This window comes from Cervus elaphus, chromosome 24, assembly GCF_910594005.1.
Source record: "Cervus elaphus chromosome 24, mCerEla1.1, whole genome shotgun sequence".
Taxonomy (NCBI): domain Eukaryota; kingdom Metazoa; phylum Chordata; class Mammalia; order Artiodactyla; family Cervidae; genus Cervus; species Cervus elaphus.
Genome location: NC_057838.1, coordinates 63162998 through 63184857, shown reverse-complemented (window position 1 = coordinate 63184857; position 21860 = coordinate 63162998). Strand labels below are relative to the sequence as shown.

At 39.5% G+C, this 21860-nt stretch overlaps 1 protein-coding gene and 1 non-coding gene across 2 annotated transcripts in view; both read right to left on the bottom strand.

Moving 5' to 3' along the window:
- The window catches only part of LOC122682520 (SREBF chaperone), a 98788-nt gene that overhangs the window by 56365 nt on the left and 20563 nt on the right, over window positions 1-21860 (bottom strand). The window lies entirely within an intron of this gene.
- LOC122683348 lies at window positions 179-285 on the bottom strand. The gene has a single exon (XR_006337699.1). It is a non-coding gene; the product is annotated as a U6 spliceosomal RNA (small nuclear RNA).

Below are 21860 nucleotides of genomic sequence, written 5' to 3'. Positions count from 1 at the left end.
TTGTCCACTCACCTGTCAATCGACATCTAGGTGTTCCCATGTCCTAGCTATTGTAAACAGTGCCGCGGCAATCACTGGGGTACATGTGTCTCTTTCAATTATGGTTTTCTCAGGGTATATGCCCAGGAGGGGGATTGTCAGGTCATATGGTAGTTCTATTCCTAGTTTTTTTAAGGAAAAAAATACGAAACACTTCAGGAATTTGCGTGTCATCCTTGTACAGGGGCCATGCTAATTTTCTCTGCATTGTTCCGATTTCAGTATGTGTGCTGCTGAAGTGAGTGCCCATTTTTGTTTTAGCAGCAATCCCCCTGATCAGGTCCAATCCACAAATTCCTATCCACTCTCTCTGGGCTGTGGTTCCAACATCAGATCATTTTAAAGCCCCTGCAGTACCATTCTGACTTGTCTCAAGCATATTGTGCAGACTCTGGCACATGACTTGGACAGCAGCCTAGCCTTTGGTGTGCTGTTTAGGGTCAAATGCACAGATAATATTTAGGAGAACCTGGAGTTCATACACAGTATTACGGGTTCACTTTGTTGAGTTCCTTCCTCTTTACAGGGCTTCCCTGACAGCTCAGCTGGTAAAGAACTGCCTGCAATGCAAGAGCCCCCGGCTTGCTTCCTGGGTCGGGAAGATCTGGAGAAGGGATAGGCTACCCACGCCAGTATTCTTGGGCTTCCCTTGTGGCTCAGCTGGTAAAGAATCCGTCTGTAATGAGGGAGACCTGGGTTCGATCCCTGGGTTGGGAAGATCCCCTGGAGAGGGTAAAGGCTACCCATTCCAGTATTCTGGCCTGGAGAATTCCAGGGACTGTACAGTCCATGGGGTCGCAAAGAGTCGGAAACAACTAGGCAACTTTCACTTTCCTCTTTACAATCTTTCCAAGACATTCCAGCTCCCAGAGGACCTTTTGTGGGTCTACTGGCAAGAAAGGAAATAATTTCATTTCTTTCTACTGCTGAGCACCTCCCACAACTGTAACTGTTTCCCAGGTTAAGCAGTAAGAATTGAGAACAAAATCAGCAAATTTCTCCATGTTCTTGAGACCATAATCCCTGTAAATAAAAGGATTCCTCTCCCGGCTGGCTGCTGATGTCACTATTGCCTTCACCACCACAAAATTTCACGGGGGTCAAGAGCAGGAGAAAGTGGAGGGGAAAAAAAACAAACAAGACACAAGATTTTCTTCCTGCATCCTTACCCTCCAATCTCTTAAGAAGTCCCTTTCTCACTCCTCAGACTAGAAAGACAGGCTTCTCTTGGACTTCCGTCTATATTTAGTGTCCAGTTCCAGGTTCTGGGTTACCTTTGAGTCCATGCTAGAAGACACTCTATGCAGAGGGAAAACAAAAACAAGTTTCCTTTCCAACCGGTGGTCCATGCAATCGGCCCTAGTCATTTAATTGCATTTAGCCAGAAGGACTTCCCAAGTGATGCTAGTGGTAAAGAACCTGACTGCCAATGCAGGAGATGTAAGAGATACAGAGAATGCGCTTCCCTGGTAGCTCAGCTGGTAAAGAATTTACCTGCAATGCAGGAGACCCTTGTTCAATTCCTGGGTCGGGAAGTTCACCTGGAGAAGAGACAGGCTACCAATTCTAGATTTTTGGGCTTCCCTGGTAGCTCAGATGGTAAAGAATCATCTGTAATGCGGGAGACCTGGGTTCGATCCCTGGGCTGGGAAGATCCCCTGCAGGAGGGCACAGCAACCCACTGCAGTATTCTTGCTTGGAGAATCCCACAGACAGAGGAGCGTGGCGGGCTACAGTCCACAGGCCCGCATGGTTTCAGGCACACTGAAGCTACTTAGCACACATGCAGCCAGAGGCAGGGGACTGTGTGCTTACTATATGCTGACCAAAATCAGGACCCTTACATTTTCACTTGTTTGTTTTATTTTAAGGCCATGCCATGCAGACTTAATTCCCAACCAGGGATCAAACCCAGGCACCCTCCATGGGGAGCATGGAGTGTTAACCACTGAACTGCCAGGGAAATCCCAGAACCCTTACATTTTTAACATAAAAATCTTAAATTTCTGGGTACCTTGCCATTAATGAAACCTTCCATATTATGGCCTTTGGCATGATTTTGTCAATCATATCGTTATCCCATTGTGAGAAGCATGGCCTTACTGTGTTTAGCAACTTTTCTAAAGAGAATATGTACTTTTCCAATCAGAAAAAAACTTAAGTAAAGGATATAGGCAAAAGACGCACAACAGGACTTCCCTGGTGGTCCAGTTGTTAGAAGACTCCGCAATTCCAATGCAGGGGGCATGGGTTCTATCCCTGGTTGGGGAAGTTCCACATGCCACGTGGTCAAAAAAAAGCACAATGAGAGAATGGAAGGAAATGCCGGTAACAGTGGTTGTTTTTCTTCATGTGATATTCTTACATGCAGAGGCAGTTTAAGTCAACTTTCTGTACTTTTAACCTTTTTATAATGACTACTGAGTCAACATTGAGTACACTTTCAAAGTTTAGCATAAAATATGACAGAAAAGCACACAGATTATAAGCACACAGCTCCATGAAAGTAAACACAGCCATTTGATCTATCAATCAAGAATGAGAGTATCACCCCCAAGTTACCTTTTATGAGCTGCAATGGCAACTACTTCTCAATTATAAAAGTGGTATATACGGACTTCTATCAAATAGTACCAGAAGGTAGTTCTGATTTTAGTTATTTTAATGCTTATTATCTTCATAGATTGTCAAGATATGTAATATTCACTTTTACAACTCATATGTTGTAAAATCTTCCATATGTTTTCTACAGGTTGATTCTAAAATTTGATAACCATTAAAAAAGCACTTGGAGTAGCTGCTAATGAAATTTTCATTTACTGAGAAATCTCTAGCAGGGCTGACAGAAGTTGTATCTCTCCTGAAGCCTGGAAGAGATGATGGCTTCAAGTGCAAAGACAGCAACATGAGACTTCACGGAATACAAAAACTCCATGAAGCATGGCACCACCAAAGGAACACAGTAATTCTTCAATTACTGATCCCAAAGAAATGGAGATCTGCAATCTGCCCAACAGAAGATTCAAAGTATTTGTTTTAAAGATATCCTTAATGAGCTACAAGAAAACAGACAATTCAGTGGAGTCAGAAAAATAATACATGAACAAAATTGTTGGTCACTCAGTTGTGTCCAACTCTTAGTGACCCAATGGACTGCAGCCCGCCAGGCTCCTCTGTCCATGGGATTTACCAGGCAAGAATACTGGAGTGGGTTGCCATTTCCTTCTCCAGGGGATCCTCTTGACCCAGGGACAGAACCCAGGTCTCTGGCATTGCAGATGAGTTCTTTACCATCTGAACCACCAAGGAAGTCACATGAACAAAAGGAAAAATTTAACAGAGAGACATAAATCATAAAAAGAACCAAACACAAATCATGGTGCTGAAAACTAAAATGCATGAAATGAAAATGCACTAGAAAGTATTAATAACAGACTTAGTCAAGCAGAAGAGAAAAATCCATGAAGTCAATGACAGATCATTTGAAATTATCCAGGTTAAGGTGAATGAAGAGAAAATAGGAAAAAGTGAAGAAAGCCTTCACAAATTACGGGGTATGAAGAAAAATAACCTAAGCACTGTTGGAGTCCCCAAAGGAAAAGAGAAGGAGAAAGGGGCAGAAAACTTATTTAAAGAAATAATAGCTGAGATCTTCCCAATCTGTGAAGAGATTTAGACATCCAAGTTTTTAATAGGTCCCCCAAAAGATCTCGAGACACACCATAATGAAATCACCTAAAATCAAAGACAAAGAGAATTTTAAAAGTGACAAGAGAAAAAAATTCCTCACATACAAGGAAACTCCCATAAGGCTACCAGTGGATTTCTCACATATTGCAGGCCAGGAGAGAATGAAATGATTTATTCAAAGTGCCGCCAAAAAAAAAAAAAAAGAAATCTGCCAACCTATATCCAGAAAAGCTGAAAACTCTAGGGTGCATCTGTCTTTTCAAATTAATGTTCTCAGCAGTACTATGTACAACAGAAAAGTACCCCTCAAAAGATGAATGGATAAAGAACAAGTGTTCTTTATGTGATACACACATACTCCCACACACATACATACAATGGGATATTTCTCAGCCATTAAAAAAAGAAAAAAATATTGCCATTTGCAGCAACATGGATGAACCTAGAGTACATCACACCAAGTGAAGACAAAGACAAGTATTATATAATACCACTTAAATGTGAAATCTAAAAAATAATACAAATCATCTACAAAAACAGGATCACAAAGCAGGTCTTGGTAAATTTAAGAAAGCTGAAATTATATCAAGCATCTTTTCCAACCACAACACTATGAGAGTAGAAATAAACTACAAGAAAAACAACTACAAAACACACAAACACGTGGAAGACAACATGCTGCTACACAGCAGTGGATCACCGAAGGAATCAAAGAGGAAGTCAAAAAATACCCAGTGACTGATGAAAACAAAGGCACAACGATCCAAAACCTATAGGATACAGCCAAAGCAAGCCTAAAGGAGAATTTTATAGCAACACAACCTCATTTCAGGGAAAAAAATCTTAAATAAACAATCTAAACTTACACCAAAAGCAACTAGAGAAAGAACAAACAAAACCTAAAGTTAGTACAAGGAAAGAAATCATAAAGATCAGAGCAGAAATAAATGATATAGAGTAAAGCAACTATATTCCAATAAAAATTAATAAAATAAAGAAATGATATAGATGAAGAAAATAATATCAAAGGTCAATGATACTAAAAGCTGATTCTTTGAAAAGATAACAAAACTGATAAACCTTTAGACAGACTCTTCAAGAAAAAAAGGGAAATGACTCAAATCAAAATCAGAAATGAAAAGGAAGTTACAACTGACAACACAGAAATACAAAGAATCATAAGAGACTATTACATTTTTGTAAAATATAAATGTTCAGGTATTGCTTTTTTTCTCCAGAGCTCCAGAAATGTTTCTAGTGAGCAGCCATGCTTAAAAGCAACTGGACTATATGATGATCTTTTACTTTTATCTAGTTTGTTCCACTTTTTCTATTTCATATTCAGGGCTTCCATTTCCTTTAGTTTTCTAATTTCTCCATCCCTTCTTTTTTTTTTAACGTTCTTTCTCAAGCCTTTATGAAGCATAGCATATACATATAGATATAAATAGCATGTATAATATATATTTTAGAAAACTAATGAATTTTTGCCTAACTAAAGAATTTATGACATTTTGATTCCACTTGTTTGACCCAGTATGAATAGAATGCTAGATTTCTTAATTTAAAAAAATAGATATGCAACAAGAAACAAAAGTTTACCATATAGCACTGGGAACTATAGTTAATATCTTTAATAACCTAGAATGGAAAATAATCTGAAAAATAATATATGTATATATGTGTAACTAAGTCACTTTGCTGTGTATCTAAAACATTGTAAGGCAACTATACTTTAATAACATATATATTTAAAAGACTATTATAGCAACTGTACACCAATGAAAAGGACAACTTGGAAGAAATGGAGAAATTCTTAGGTACAATTTCCTAAGACAGAAACAGGAAGAACCAGAAAATATGAACAGACCAATCACAAGTACTGAATTCAAAACTGTGATTAAAACACTCCCAACAGGACTTCCCTGGTGGTCCCGTGGTTAAGAATTCACCGGTCAATGCAGGGGACACAGGTTCCATCCCTGGTCCAGGAAGATTCCACATGCTGCGGGGCAACTAAGCCTGTGCTCCACAACTACTGAGCCCGCACGCCTGAGTGCCTGTGCTCTGCAACAAGAGACGCCACCGCAATGTGACACAAGGAGAAGCCCATTCACCACGACTAGAAAGTAGCCCTCGCCCTCTGCCACTAGAGAAAGCCCATGTGCAGCAACAAAGACCCAGTGCACTCAAAAAAAGTAATAATGACTACTATTTAAAAAAAAAAAAAAAGTAAAAAAAAAAAAAGAGAGGAAGAAAAAAAAAAGTGTCTACCTTAAAAAAAAAAAAAAAAGACAACTGTCAACAAACAAAAGTCCAGAACCAGATGGCTACATGGGCAAATTCTGTCAAACATTTAGAGAAGAGCTAACCCTTATCTTTCTGAAACTGTTGCAAAAAACTGCAGAGGAAGGAAATCTTCCAAACTCATTCTGTGAGGCCAACCATTACCCTGATACCAAAACCAGACAAACATACCACACACACACAGAATTAACAGGCCAAGATCACTAAAGAACAGACAAGAAATCCTCAACAAAATTCTAGCAGTCCAAATCCAACAGTACATTAAAAAGATCATACATCATGATCAAGTGGAATTTATCCCAGGGATGCAAGGATTTTTCAATATCCATAGATCAGTGTGATACACCACATCAACAAATTGAAGACTAAAAACTATATGATCATCTCAATAGATGTAAAGAAAACTTTTGACAAAATACAACATACATTTACAATAAAAACTTCCCAGAAAATGGGCACAGAGGGAACCTACCTCAACATAATAAAGTCCACTCATGACAAACCTATAGCTAACATCATACTAAATGGTGAAAAGCCGAAAGCATTTCCTCTAAGATCAGGAACAAGACAAGAATGCCCACTCTCGTTGCTTTTATTCAACAGAGTTTTTGGAGGTCCTAGCCACAGCAATCAGAAAAGACAAAAGAAATAAAAGGTATCCAAATTGGAAAAGGGAAAGAACCAATTAAAGTGTCACTATTTCAGATGACATGATACTATACACAGGAAATTCTAACAACACTACTAAAGCTCATTAATGAATTTGGTAAAGTTGCAGGTTACAAAATTAAAACATAGAAGTCTGTTGAATTTCTCTACACTAACAATGAAAGATCAGAAAGAGAAGTTCAAGAAACAACTCCATTTACCATCTTATCAAAAAGAATAAAATACTGTATCTAGGAATAAGGAGACAAAAGACCTGTATTCTGAAAATTATGACACTGATGAAAGAAACTGGAGATGACACAAACAGATGGAAGGATTTATCATGTTCTTGGATTGGAATAATTAATACTGTTAAAATGACATACTACCAAAGGCAATCTGTAGATTCAATGAAACCCCTATCAAATTACCAATGGCACTGTTAATATAACTAGAACAAAATATCTTAAAATTTGTATGGAGACACAAAATATCCCAATAGCCAAAGCAATCTTGACAAAGAAAAACGGAGCTGGAGGAAAAGGCCCCCTTTCTTCAGACCACACTACAAAGTTACAATTATCAAAACAATATGGTAGGGGCACAAAAACAAAGACAGATCAAAGGAAGAGGATGGAAAGCCCAGAAATAAACCCATGTACCCAAGGTCAGTTAATCTAAACAAAGGAGGCAAGACTATACAACGGAGGAAAGACAGTCCCATCACTAAATGGTGCTTGGAAAACTGGACAACTCACATGCAAAAAAATAAAATGAAAACATTATTTAATACTATACACAAAAAATATTCAAAATGGATAAAAGATCTAAATGTGACACTGGAAACTATAAAACTCAGAGGAAAACACAGGCAGAACATTCTCACGACATAAATCTCAGCAATATCTTTTTGATCCGTCTCCCAGAGTAATGGAAATAAAAACAAATATAAACAAATGAGAGCTAATTAAGCTCAAATCTTTTGTATAGCAAAGGAAACGATAAACAAAATTAAAAACAACTCACATAATGGGAGAAAATATTTGCCAGTGATGTGACCAACAAGGGATTAGTCTCCAAAAATTTACAAACAGCTCATGTGGCTTAGTATCATCAAAAGAAACAACCCAATCAAAAAATAAACAGAAGACCTAAACAAACAATTCTCCAAAGAAGACTTACAGAGGGCCAAGAGGCACATGAAGAGATGTTCAACATTGCTAATTATTACATAAATGCAAATCAAAACTAAAACAGATATCACTTCACATCAGTCAGAATGGCTATCATCAAAATCCACAAACAATAAATGATGGAGAGGGGGTGGAGAGAAGGGAACCTTCCTACACTGTTGGTAGGAATACAAAGCAACTATGGAAAAAAGAAGTATGGAGATTCTTAAAGAAACTACAAATAGAACTACCATATGGTCCTGCAATCCCACTCCTGGGCATGTATCCAGGGAAAACCTGGTCCGAAAAGATACATGCACTCCCAATGTTCTTTTTAGCACTGTTTACAATAGCCAAGACATGGAAGCAACCTAAACGATCATCAAAAGAAGAATGGATAAAGAAGATATGGTACATATTTACGATGGAATATCACTCAGTCATTAAAAAGGATGAAATAATGCCATTTGCAGCAACATGGATGGACCTGGAGATTGTCATACTAAGTGAAGTAAGTCAGAGTAAGAGAAATATGGTCAGTCAGTTCAGTTGCTCAGTCATGTCCGACTCTTTGCGACCCCATGAATCGCAGCACACCAGGCCTCCCTGTCCATCACAAACTCCCGGAGTTTACTCAAACTCACGCCCATTGAGTCAGTGATGCCATCCAGCCATCTCATCCTCTGTCGTCCCCTTCTCCTTCTGCCCCCAATCCTTCCCAGCATCAGGGTCTTTTCCAATGAGTCAACTCTTCGCATGAGGTGACCAAAGCACTAGAGTTTCAGCTTCAGCATCAGTCCTTCCAATGAACACCCAGGACTGATCTCCTTCAGGATGGACTGGTTGGATCTCCTTGCAGTCCAAGGGACTCTCAAGAGTCTTCTCCAACACCACAGTTCAAAAGTATCAATTCTGTGGTGCTCAGCTTTCTTCATAGTCCAACTCTCACATCCATAGATGACCACTGGAAAAACCACAGCCTTGACCAGATGGACCTTTGTTGGCAAAGTAATGTCTCTGCCTTTTAATATGCTATCTAGGTTGGTCATAACTTTCCTTCCAAGGAGTAAGCGTCTTTTAATTTCATGGCTGCAGTCACCATCTGCAGTGATTTTGGAGCACAAAAAAATAAAGTCTGACACTATTTCCAGTCTCCCCATCTATTTCCCATGAGGTGATGGGACCAGATGTCATGATCTTAGTTTTCTGAATGTTGAGCTTTAAGCCAACTTTTTCACTCTCCTCTTTCACTTTCATCAAGAGGCTTTTTAGGTCCTCTTCACTTTCTGCCATAAGGATGGTGTCATCTGCATATCTGAGGTTATTGATATTTCTCCTGGCAATCTTGATTCCAGCTTGTGCTTCTTCCAGCCCAGCGTTTCCCATGATGTATTCTGCATATAAGTTAAATAAGCAGGGTGACAATCTACAGCCTTGACGTACTTCTTCTCCTATTTGGAACCAGTCTGTTGTTCCATGTCCAGTTCTAACTGTTGCTTCCTGACCTGCATACAGGTTTCTCAAGAGGCAGGTCAGATGGTCTGGTATTCCCATCTCCTTCAGAATTTTCCACAGTTTATTGTGATCCACACAGTTGAAGGCTTTGGCGTAGTCAATAAAGCAGAAATAGATGTTTTTCTGGAACTCTCTTGCTTTTTCGAGGATCCAATGGATGTTGGTAATTTGATCTCTGGTTCCTCTGCCTTTTCTAAAACCAGCTTGAACATCTGGAAGTTTACAGTTCACGTATTGCTGAAGCCTGGCTTGGAGAATTTTGAGCATTACTTTACTAGCGTGTGAGATGAGTGCAATTGTGCGGTAGTTTGAGCATTCTTTGGCATTGCCTTTCTTAGGGACTGGAATGAAAACGGACCTTTTCCAGTCCTGTGGCCACTGCTGAGTTTTCCAAATTTGCTGGCATATTGAGTGCAGCACTTTCACAGCATCATCTTTCAGGCTTTGAAACAGCTCAACTGGAATTCCATCACATCCACTAGCTTTGTTTGTAGTGATGCTTTCTAAGGCCCACTTGACTTCACATTCCAGGATGTCTGGCTCTAGGTGAGTGATCACACCATTGTCATTATCTGGGTCGTGAAGATCTTTTTTTGTACAGTTCTTCTGTGTATTCTTACTACCTCTTTTTAATATCTTCGGTTTCTGTTAGGTCCATACCATTTCTGTCCTTTATTGAGCCCATTGTTGCATGAAATGTTCCCTTGGTATCTCTAATTTTCTTGAAGAGATCTCTAATCTTTCCCATTCTGTTGTTTTCCTCTATTTCTTTGCACTGATCACTGAGAAAGGCTTTCTTATCTCTCCTGGCTATTCTTTGGAACTCTGCATTCAAATGGGAATATCTTTCCTTTTCTCCTTTGCTTTTAGCTTCTCTTCGTTTCACAGCTATTTGTAAGGCCTCCTCAGACAACCGTTTTGCCTTTTTGCATTTCTTTTCCATGGGGATGATCTTGATCCCTGTCTCCTATACAATGTCAAGAACCTCCGTCAATAGTTCGGAGGTTCATCAGGCTATCAGATCTAGTCCCTTAAATCTATTTCTCACTTCCACTGTATAGTCATAAGGGATTTGATTGAGGTCATACCTGAATGGTCTAGTGGTTATCCCTACTCTCTTCAGTTTAAGTCTGAATTTGGCAATAAGGAGTTCATGATCTGAGCCACAGTCAGCTCCCAGTCTTGTTTTTGCTGACTGTATAGAGCTTCTCCATCTTTGGCTGCAAAGAATATAATCAATCTGATTTCGGTGTTGACCATCTGGTGATGTCCATGTGTAGAGTCTTCTCTTGTGTTGTTGGAAGAGGGTGTTTGCTATGACCAGTGCATTCTCTTGGCAAAACTCTATTAGCCTTTGCCCTGCTTCATTCCGTATTCCAAGGCCAAATTTGCCTGTTACTCCAGGTGTTTCTTGACTTTCTACTTTTGCATTCCAGTCCCCTGTAATGAAAAGGACATCTTTTTTGGGTGTTAGCTCTAAAAGGTCTTGTAGGTCTTCATAGAACCGTTCAACTTCGGCTTCTTCAGCATTACTGGTTGGGGCACAGGCTTGGATTACCGTGATGTTGAATGGTTTGCCTTGGAAACGAACAGAGATCATTCTGTCGTTTTTGAGATTGCATCCAAGTACTGCATTTCGGAGCTACCCCTTACCCAAGGTCAGAGGTAGCGACCCAGAGCACCAGGCTGTGACAGTGCAGGAGTGGCGGCCGAGAGGAGCTTCCCCATCCCAGAGGTCAGCTACCCCACCTCCAAGGAGCGGCTGCTGCGCAGTCGCAGGAGGGCCAAGAGGAGCTACGCCCACGTTCAAGGTCAGGAGGGGCGGCCGTGAGAAGATACCCCTCGTCCAAGGTAAGGAGCAGCCATGAAGAGATACCCACGTCCAAGGTAAGAGAAACCCAAGTAAGATAGTAGTTGTTGCGAGAGGGCATCAGAGGGCAGACACACTAAAACCATAATCACAGAAAACTAGCCAACTTGATCACAGGACCACAGTCTTGTCTAACTCAATGAAACTAAGCCATGCCGTGTGGGGCCACCCAAGATGGTCGGGTCATGGTGGAGAGGTCTGACGGAATGTGGTCCACTGGAGAAGGGAATGGCAAACCACTTCAGTATTCTTGCCTTGAGAACCCCATGAACAGTATGAGAAGGCAAAATGATAGGATACTGAAAGAGAAACTCCCCAGGTCGGTAGGTGCCCAATATGCTACTGGAGATCAGTGGAGAAATAACTCCGGAAAGAATGAAAGGATGGAGCCAAAACAAAAACAATGCCCAGTTGTGGATGGGACTGGTGATAGAAGCAAGGTCCAATGCTGTAAAGAGGAATATTGCATAGGAACCTGGAATGTTAGGTCCATGAATCAAGGCAAATTGGAAGTGGTCAAACAGGAGATGGCAAGAGTGAATGTCGACATTCTAGGAATCAGCGAACTAAAATGGACTGGAATGAGTGAATTTAACTCAGATGACCATTATATCTACTACTGTGGGCAGGAATCCCTTAGAAGAAATGGAGTAGCCATCAAAATGGAGTAGTCAACAAAAGAGAAATATGGTATGATACCATTTATATGCAGAATCTTTGAAAAATTATACAAGTGAACATATTTACAAAACAGAAATAGACTCATAGGCTTAGAGAACAAACTTAGGGTTACCAGAGAGGACAGGTTGTGGGAGGGGCAGTTAGAGAGTTTGGGACTGACATGTACACACTGTTATACTGAAAAAGGATAACCAACAAGGACCTACTGTATAGCAAAAGGAACTCTGCTCAATATTATGAAACAACCTAAATGGGAAAATAATTAAAAAGAACAGATACATAAAAAACATTGAATCATTTTGCTGTACACTTGAAACTAACACCACATTATAAATCAACCATATTTCAGTAAAACAAAACAAAGTAAAAAAAGCTGCCAACCAAGAATACTTTACCTGGCAAATCTATCCTTCAGAAATGAAGGAGAGATAAAGACTCTCCCACACAGGAAACTTCCTGGTGGTCCTGTGGTTAAAAATCCACCTGCCAAAGCAGGGGACATAGGTTTGATCCTTTGTCCAGAATCTAAGATCCCACATGCCACAGGGCAACTAAGCCCGCGAGCCACAACTACTGAAGCCCATGTGTCCCACAGCCCATGCTCTGCAACAAGAGAAACCACAGCAATGAGACGCCCAAGCACCACAACTAGAGTGCAGCACCCCACTGGCCACAACTAGAGAAAGTCTGCTCACAGAAAAGAGTCCAGTGCAGCAAAAAATAAATATATAAATTTAAAAAAAAAAGATTTTCCAAGTCAAACAAATGTGTAGAGCATTCATCATCACTAGATCTGCCTTACAAGAAATACTAAAAGGAGTTCTTCAAACTGAAATGAGAGGACTTCAATAACATAAGAACATAGGGAAATATAAAACACACTGGTGAAGGCAAGCATACAATCAGATTCAAAACACAGCTGGCCCTCTCTATTCAAGGATTCCACATCCACAGACTGAAAGAAACTGACTGAAAATATTTGAGGAAAAAAATCTCAGAAAGTTCCAAAAAGTAAACCTTGAATATGCACTACTCCAGCTACAATTTACATAGCATTTACAACTATGTACATGATATTTACACTGCATTAGGTATTATAAGTAATCTACAGATGACTTAAAGGTTATGTGTAAGTACTACTCCATTTTATCCAAGGGACTTAGGCATCCATGGATTCTGGGTATACACAAGGGATGAGGGGTGTCATGGAATCAATCTCCCACATACTGAGGATGACTTTAGTACTGTATTATGCTGGTATGTTATCTCTTAACTCTAATATAAAGGATAAGGCACAGAAGTATTAAAAATCACTGTAGCTATAATAATTTCTACATGAATATACAATATAAAAAGATGTAAAGTGTGATATCAAAAACATAAAGTGGAAGAAGAGAGAAAAGCACAGAATTTTTATATGCTATCAAAGTTAAGTTGTTATTAGCTTAAAATTGATTCTTAAAACTGTAAGATGTTTTTTATAACCCTCACAAAAATCACAAAACAGAAAACTAGAGCAGACAGATAAAAGATCAAGATCAAAACATGCCACTAAGGATTCTCCAAAATATTCAAGCAGTTCAGGCAGCTCAATATCTGAAAAACAAACAACCCAATTAAAACATGGGCAGAAGACCTAAACAGACATTTCTCCAAAGAAGACATACAGAAGGCCATCAAACACAAGAAAAAATGTTCACCACTCATTATTAGAGAAATGCAAATCAAAACTACAATGAGGTATCACCTCACAGTAGTCAGAATGGCCATATCAAAAAATCTATAAACAATAAATGCTGGAAAGGATGTAGAGAAGAGGGAACGCTCTTGCATAGTTGGTACGAATGTAAACTGATACAGCCACTATGGAGAACAGTGTGGAGATTTATTTAAGAAAAAATACGAAAAATAAAACTACCAGTAACCCCACTCCTGGGCATATATCCTGAGAAAACCGTAACTGAAAAAGACTGAAAAAGACCCGATGCTCAGTGCAGCAACCTAGATGTCCACCGACAAATGAATGGATAAAGAAGTTGTGATACATATATATAATGGAATATTACTCAGCCATAAAAGTGAACAAAAAATAAACAAAAAGGAATAAATCTGAGTCAGTGTCAGTGAGGTGGATGAACCTAGGGCCTGTTATAAAGAGTAAAGTGAGGGAGGTGGGAGGGGGGATCGGGATGGGGAATACATGTAAATCCATGGCTGATTCATGTCAATGTATGACAAATGCCACTACAATATTGTAAAGTAATTAGCCCTCAACTAATAAAAATAAATGGAAAAAAAAAAGAGTAAAGTAAGTCAGAAAGAGAAAAACAAATATTGTATAACAATGCATATATACAGAATCTAGAAGGATGGTACTGATGAATCTATGAACAGGGCAACAACAGACACACACACAAAGAGACGTGTGGACACGGACGGGGAAGGACGGGGGGACAGACTGAGAGTGGCACTGAAGCATGTACATTAGCATGAGTAAAACAGACAGCTAGTGGGAAGCTGCCGTACAACACAGGGAGCTCACCCCGGCGCTCCGTGACAACCTAGAGGGATGGGATGGGGTGGGCGGCGGGAGGGAAGGTCAGGACGGAGGGGGCATATGTATACTTACGGCTGACTCACATTGTTTTATGGCAGAAACCAACACAACATTGTAAAGCAATTACTCTCCAATTGATAAAAACAAACAAAAAAACTGTGTAAAATACAACTCTTCGCTTTACATTGGAGGATGATTAGATGGATCTGTTTTATTTTTTGTTTTTTTGTGGGAGGTGATAGATATGTATATTATCTTGACTGCAGTGATAGCTTCAGGATGTGTATGTGTGTGTATATATATATATATATGTTAAATTCATCAAATTGTACTTTAAATATTGTGCAGTTTATTGCATGACAATTTTACCTCAATTAAGGCACTAAAAATACTTTAAAAAATACACCACTAAGGAAAATTTTTGAATTAAAAAAAAAAATGATTATCAAGAGAGCAAGAAAGGAACAAAGAACTACAAAACAGTCAGAACATAATAAGATACAACCAGCTGAGCTAACAGAAAAGATCTAGTAAATCCTTGAGTGAGTGAAGTGAATGAAGTCGCTCAGTCGTGTCCAACTCTTTGTGATCCCAAGGACTGTAGCCTACCAGGCTCCTCCGTCCATGGAACTTTCCAGGCAAGAGTACTGGAGTGGGTTGCCATTTCCAAATCCTTACCTATCAATAATTACTTTAAATTTTAATTCCTTAAATCATCCATCTATTCAAAAGGCATACAGTAGCTCAATGGATTAAAAAAAAAAAAAAAAGACCCATCTATATGCTTCCCACAAGAGACTCAATTTAGCTTTTTTTTTTTCATCATCAAGGAGAAACAGCACAGGTAACCAAATGACATTTTATATCATCCATTTAAAGAGACTCAATTTAGCTTTAAGGACACAAAAAGACTCAAAGTGAAGGGATGGAAAAAGATATTTCATGCAAATGAAAACCAAAAGAGAGCAGGAATGGCTATACTTATACCAGACAAAAACTTAACAAGAGGGCTTCCCTGGAGGCTCACTGGTAAAGAATCTGCCTGGCAATGCAGGAGACATGGGTTCAATCCCTGATCCAGGAAGATCCCCCATAGCCACAACTGTTCAGAGTGAGCTCCAGGGCCCGGGCTCTGCAACAAGAGAAGCCACCGCAGGGAGAAGACCACGCACCCCGACAAGAGAACAGCGCCCGCTCACCACGAGAGAAGCGTGTGCAGCAACCAAGACCCAGCACAGCCAAAATTAAACGAAAACAAAATAAACAAAAATACTTTTTAAAGCTGGACAAGAGACAAAAAAGGTCATTAAATAATGAAAACAAAGTCAATTCATCAAGAGTATGTAACACTTGTAAATATACAGGCACCCATTATCAGAGCACCTAAAAATGTTAAACAAATACTAACAGATCTGAAGGGAGAAAAAGATAATACAGTAATAGTAGGGGACCTCTATACCCCACTTTCAAAACAGAGATTGTTCAAACAGAAAATCAATAAGGAAGCATTTGAATTTGAACTAAACTCCAGAACAAATGGACCCATACATGGCACAAAATATTTCATCCAAACAGTACCAGAACACACATTCTTCTCAAGCGCACATGGAACATTCTTCAGGATAGATCCTGAGTTACGTCAGAAAACAAGTCTTAAAAAATTTATTAAGAATGAAGGAGGGACTTTCCTGGTAGTCCAGTAGTTAAGAATTCGCCTTGCAATACAGGGGATGCAGGTTTGATCCCTGGTCAGGGAACTAAGATCCCACATGCCAAGGAGCAACTAAGCCCGTGTGCTGCAACTACTGAACCTGCACCACAACGAGGTAGAGTCTGGGCGCCGCAACGGAAGATCCCGCATAACACAACGAAGACCTGACACAGCCAAGCAAATAAATCGATATTTAAAAAATGAAGTGTCCTTTCTGACCACAATAATATGAAACTAGGAATCAGTAACAGGAAGAAAAACGGAAAATTCACAAATGTGGAATTAAGGAACAAAATCTTGAAGAATTGATAGATCAGAGAATAAATCAAAAGAGAATTTTAAAAATTTTAAAAATCATGATACAAAAATGGAAACACAACATACCAAAACTTATGGAATGCAGCAAAAGTAGTTTTAAGAGGAAAGTTTATAATAATAAAGGTCTATGCTTAGAAAAAAGAACTATCTCAAATAGACAATGTAACTTAACACCTCAAGAACCAGAAGAAGAAGAATAAACTAAGCCTTTTACTTAGAAGGAAGAAAATAACAAAGATCAGAGTGGAAATAGTCTAAAAAGACAACAGAAAAGATGAATGAAACCAAAAGCTGGTTTTTTGAAAAGACAAAACTGACACACCTTTGGCTAGACTCATCAAAAGAGAAGATTCAATCAGAAATGAAAGGAGGTGATATCACAGAGGATATCATCTATATATCCTCTATATAGAGGATCATAAGAGACTTCTATGAAAAATTAGATGCCAAAAAAAATTGACAAACAAAAAGAAATGAATAGAATCTTAGAAACATACAACCAATAAGACTAAATCAAGAATAGAAAATCTGAACAGGCTGATTACTAGTGAGAAGACAGAAAGTTTTAGTCACTCAGTTGTGTCCAACTCTTTGTGACCCCGTGGACTGTAGTCTACCAGGCTCCTCTGTCCACAGAATTCTCCAGGCACAAATACTACAGTTGGGTAGTTCCAGCTTCTGGTTCAAAATGGCAGAGTAGAAGGACATGCACTCATCTTCCGCCAGAGCACCAAAATCTCAACTAGCCGTTGAACAACTATCGACTGGAGGATGGCAGGACCCACCATCCTGATACCCAACATCCAAAGACAAAGAAGAAGCCACAGTGAGATGGTAAGAGGGTTGCAATCATGATAAAATCAAATCCCATAACTGCCAGGTGGGTGACCCACAAACTGGAGAACAATAATATCAAAGAAGTTCTCCACTGTAATGAAGGTTCTGAAACCCACATCAGGCTTCCCAGCCTGCGGATCCAACAAAGGGAACTGGGAGTCCCCAGGGAATCTGATCTTGAAGGCCAGCGGGATTCAATTACAGGACTTCCACGGGACTGGGGGAAACAGAGACTCCAGTCTTTGCGGGCACAAACAAAATCATGCACGTACCAAGACCCACAGGAAAGGAGCAGTGACCCTATAGGTGACTGAATCAAAACTACCTGCTAGTGTTGGAGGGTCTCCTGTAGAGGCATGGGTCAGCAGGGGCTCACCACAGGGACGGGGGCACTGGCAACAGCAGTCCTGGAAGATTCCCCTTGGAGTAAACCCTCTTGGAGGTCACCATTAACCCTACCATAGAGCCTGCAGATCCCAGAGTTGGGTCACCTCAGGCCAAACAACTAACAGCAAGAGAGTGCATCAGCAGATAATTGGATTAAAGCTTTACTGAGCAAAGCCTTGCCCACCAGAGCAAAACCCAGTTTTTCCCCACAGCCAGTCCCTCCCATCTGAAAGGTTATTCAAGCCCTTTAGGCTCCTCCATCAGAAGGCAGACAGAAGAAGCAAAAAAGCCACAATCCCACAGCAGCTAGAACAAAAACCACATTACAGAAAGTGAATCAGGATGAAAAAGCAGACAGTTATGTCCCAGAGGAAGGGACAACATAAAACAGCAGAAAAACAACTTGATGAAGTGGAGATAAGCAACCTTCCAGAAAAAGAATTCAGAATAATGATAGTGAAGATGATCCAGGATCTCAGGAAAACAATGCAGAAGATGTAAGAAATGTTTACCAAAGACTTAGCAGAACTAAAGAACAAACAACAAACAGAGATGAATAATACACTAAAAGGAATCAACAGCAGAATAACTGAGGCAGAAGAATGGATAAATGACCTGGGGGACAGAATGGTGGAAATCACTGCCAAAGAACAGAATAAAAAAGATAATTAAAAAAAAAAGGAAACAGCCTAAAAGACCTCTGAGACAAATTAAACACACCAACATTTGCATTATAGGGGTCCCAGAAGGAGAAAAGAAAGACCTGAGACAATATTTAAAGAGATAATAGCTGAAAACTTATTTCCCTAACACGGGAAAGGAAATAGTTAACCAAGTCCGGGAAGTAGAGAGAGTCCCAGGCAGGATAAACCCAAGGAGGAACACACCAAAACACATAGTCATTAAACTGACAAAAATTAAGGACAAAGATAAAATATTAAAAGCCACGAGGGAAAACTGACAACAACCTACCAGTTGATTTCTCAACAGAAACTGTACAAGCCAGGAGGGAATGACAAGACTTATTTAAAGTGATAAAAAGGAAGAAACTGCAACCAAGAATACTCTACCCAGCAAGACTCACATTCAGATTTGATGGACAAATCAAAAGCTTTCAAGACAAGCCAAAAGCTAAGAGAATTCAGCACCATCAAACCAGCTTTATAACAAATACTAAAGGAACGTCTCTAGACAGAAAACTGAAGAGAAGGAAAAGACCTAAAGAAAATAAACCCAAAATAATTAAGAAAATGGTAACAGGACCATACATATGGATAATTACCTTAAATGTAAGTGGATTAAATACACCAAACAAAAGACACAGACTGGCTGGGTAGATGAAAAAATGTTCATGTATGCACTTCCACTTACCACATCATTCTGCTTGACCACTCCCAAGTTGTAGGTAATTATTTTACATTGTTAGGTTAATCATGTTCCTATTATGGCCTGCAACTGCAATTACCTTTTTGTCTGGCTATTGACTGTGAAAACTGGTAAACATCTTTTACTATTGTGATTACGTAACTATTACTCACTTAATACCACTGTATCATGATTGGTCAACAGAAAAATAATGGAATTCTATATCACTAAAACTACCATTTAATAGAAAAAGTTGTAATCACTTTTTAAAACCCAGATGCATATCAGAATTATCTTGGAATTAAAAAAAAAAAAAGCCCAGGCATTGATTTTTTCCCTCTCCAAAGCTCCAGATATCTTTCTAATGAGCAGTCATGTTTAAAAACAACTGGACTATATGATGATCTTTTATCTAGTTTCACCTCTTCTATTTCATATTCAATGCTCCCATTTCATTTAGTTTATATTTTACAATTTCTCCATCACTTTTTTTGTTTTTGATGTTCTTTCTCAAGCCTTTATCAAGCACAGTAGAAAAGCTTTTGTATACATAAATAATATGCATTTTATATATATTTAAAAACTTATGAATTTTTGCCTAACTAAAAAATTTATGACATTTGGGGGGGGGGGGAAGAATATTGGAGTGGGCAGCCATTCCCTTCTCCAGGAGATCTTCCCAAACACAGGGATCAAAACCAGGTCTCCTGCATTGCAGGTGGATTCTTTACCATCTAAGCAACCAGGGAAGCCAGAGGAGACTGAATCAGAAATCAAAAACCTCCCAACAAACAAAAGCCCAGGACTAGATGGCTTTACTGGTGAATTCTACCAAACATTCAAAGAGGTGTTAATGCCAATCTGTCTCAAATTCTTCCAAAAAAACTGAAGAGGAAGGAACTTTTCCATACTCATTTTAAGAGGCCAGCATTACCTGGATGCCAAGCCAGACAGGGGACACTGCAAGAAAGAAAATTATAGGACAATATCCCTGACAAAAAGAGAGTCAAAACTCAACAAAATCTTAGTAAACTAAATTTAACAGCATACTGAAAAAATCACACACTTCTCTGGTAGAGAATTTCCCTGGTGGTCCAGTGCTTAAGAATCTACTTGCCAATGCTGGGGACATGGGTTTGATCTCTGGTCCAGGAAGATCCCACATGTCACGAAGCAACTAAGCCCACGAGCCACAACTACTGAGCCCATGTGCTGGAAGTACTGAGCCCAAGTGCTGCAACTACTCAACACCTACACAGCCTGCGCTCCGTAACAAGAGAAGCCACCGCAATGGGAAGCCTGCACACTCCGACCAAGAGCAGCCCCTACTCGCTGCAACTAGAAAGAGACTGAGCTCTGCGACAAAGGCCCAGCACGGTCACAGGCTAATCAATCAGTTTAAAAGGCCACACACTGTGACCAGGAGGGTCTACTCTGGAATGTACAGACGGCCCAACCTGCAAATCAATAAAGGCGGTATGCCACCGTCACAGAGTAAAAATCCTACAATCATCAACAAATGCAGAAAAAGCATAACAAAACTCAGCATCCTTCACGATAAGAAAAAACTCTCAACAAATTGGGAACAAGGGAATGTACCTCAACCTAGTAAAGGCCATATATGACAAGCCCACAGTTAACATCATAATCATCGGTGAAAAGCTAAAAGTTTTTCCTCTAAGAGCTGGAGCAAAACAAGGGAGTCCACTACTTTTTTTTTTTTTGGCTGTGCCATGTGGCATGTGGGATTTCAGTTCTCTGACCAGGGATCAAACTCAAGCCCTCAGCATTAAGAGCACGGAGTCCTAACCACTGGACCACCAGGGAATTACCATGAAAGTGAAAGTTGTGCAGTCATGTCCGACTCTTTGCCACCCCATGGACTTGGAACTCCCCAGGCCAGAATACTGGAAAGGGTAGCCTTTCCCTTCTCCAGGGGATCTTCCCAACCCAGGAATCAAACCGGGGTCTCCTGCATTGCAGGCAGATTCTTTACCAAGCTATCAGGGAAGCCCTGGGAATTCCCATGGGTGCCCACTATTGCTGCTTCTATTTAACATGGGACTGGAAATCCTAGTCAAATCAATTAGGCAGGAAAATAAATTTTTAATACTCAAATTGGAAAGGAAGAAATAAAACTGTCTCTGCTTGCAGATGACATGATCATATGTCCTAAAAACTATTCACACTGATAAATTCAGTATAGTTGCAGGATATAATATCAATATACAAAGTCATCTGCATTTCTATTGGATTGGCCAAAAGGTTTCGAGCTTTTCCGTAATGCCCTACAGAAAAATCCAAAGGAACTTTTTGGTCAACCCAATAAATGTTAACAACAAATTGTCAGAAAAAGAAACAAGAAAACGATCCCATTTAGAGTATCAGCAAAAAGAATAAAAGACATAAGAACAAATTTAACCAAGGAGATAAAAGACCTGTACACTGAAAACCATAAGACACTGATGAAAGGAATTGAAGAAGATAGAAACAGAGAGAAAAATATTCCAAGTTCATGAATTGAAAAAAGAATATTGTTAAAATGTCCATACTACCCAAGCAATCTAGATTCAATGCAACCTCCATCAAAATTCCACTGGTGTTTTTCACAGAAACAAGAAAATAATCTTGTAATTCATGTGGAACCATAAAAGATCCCAAAGAGCCAAACAATCTTGAGAAAGAACAGTAAAGTTATAGGCATCATATGCTATAATCCAACAGTATGGTACTAGCATAAAAAAACAGAAACACAGACCAGTG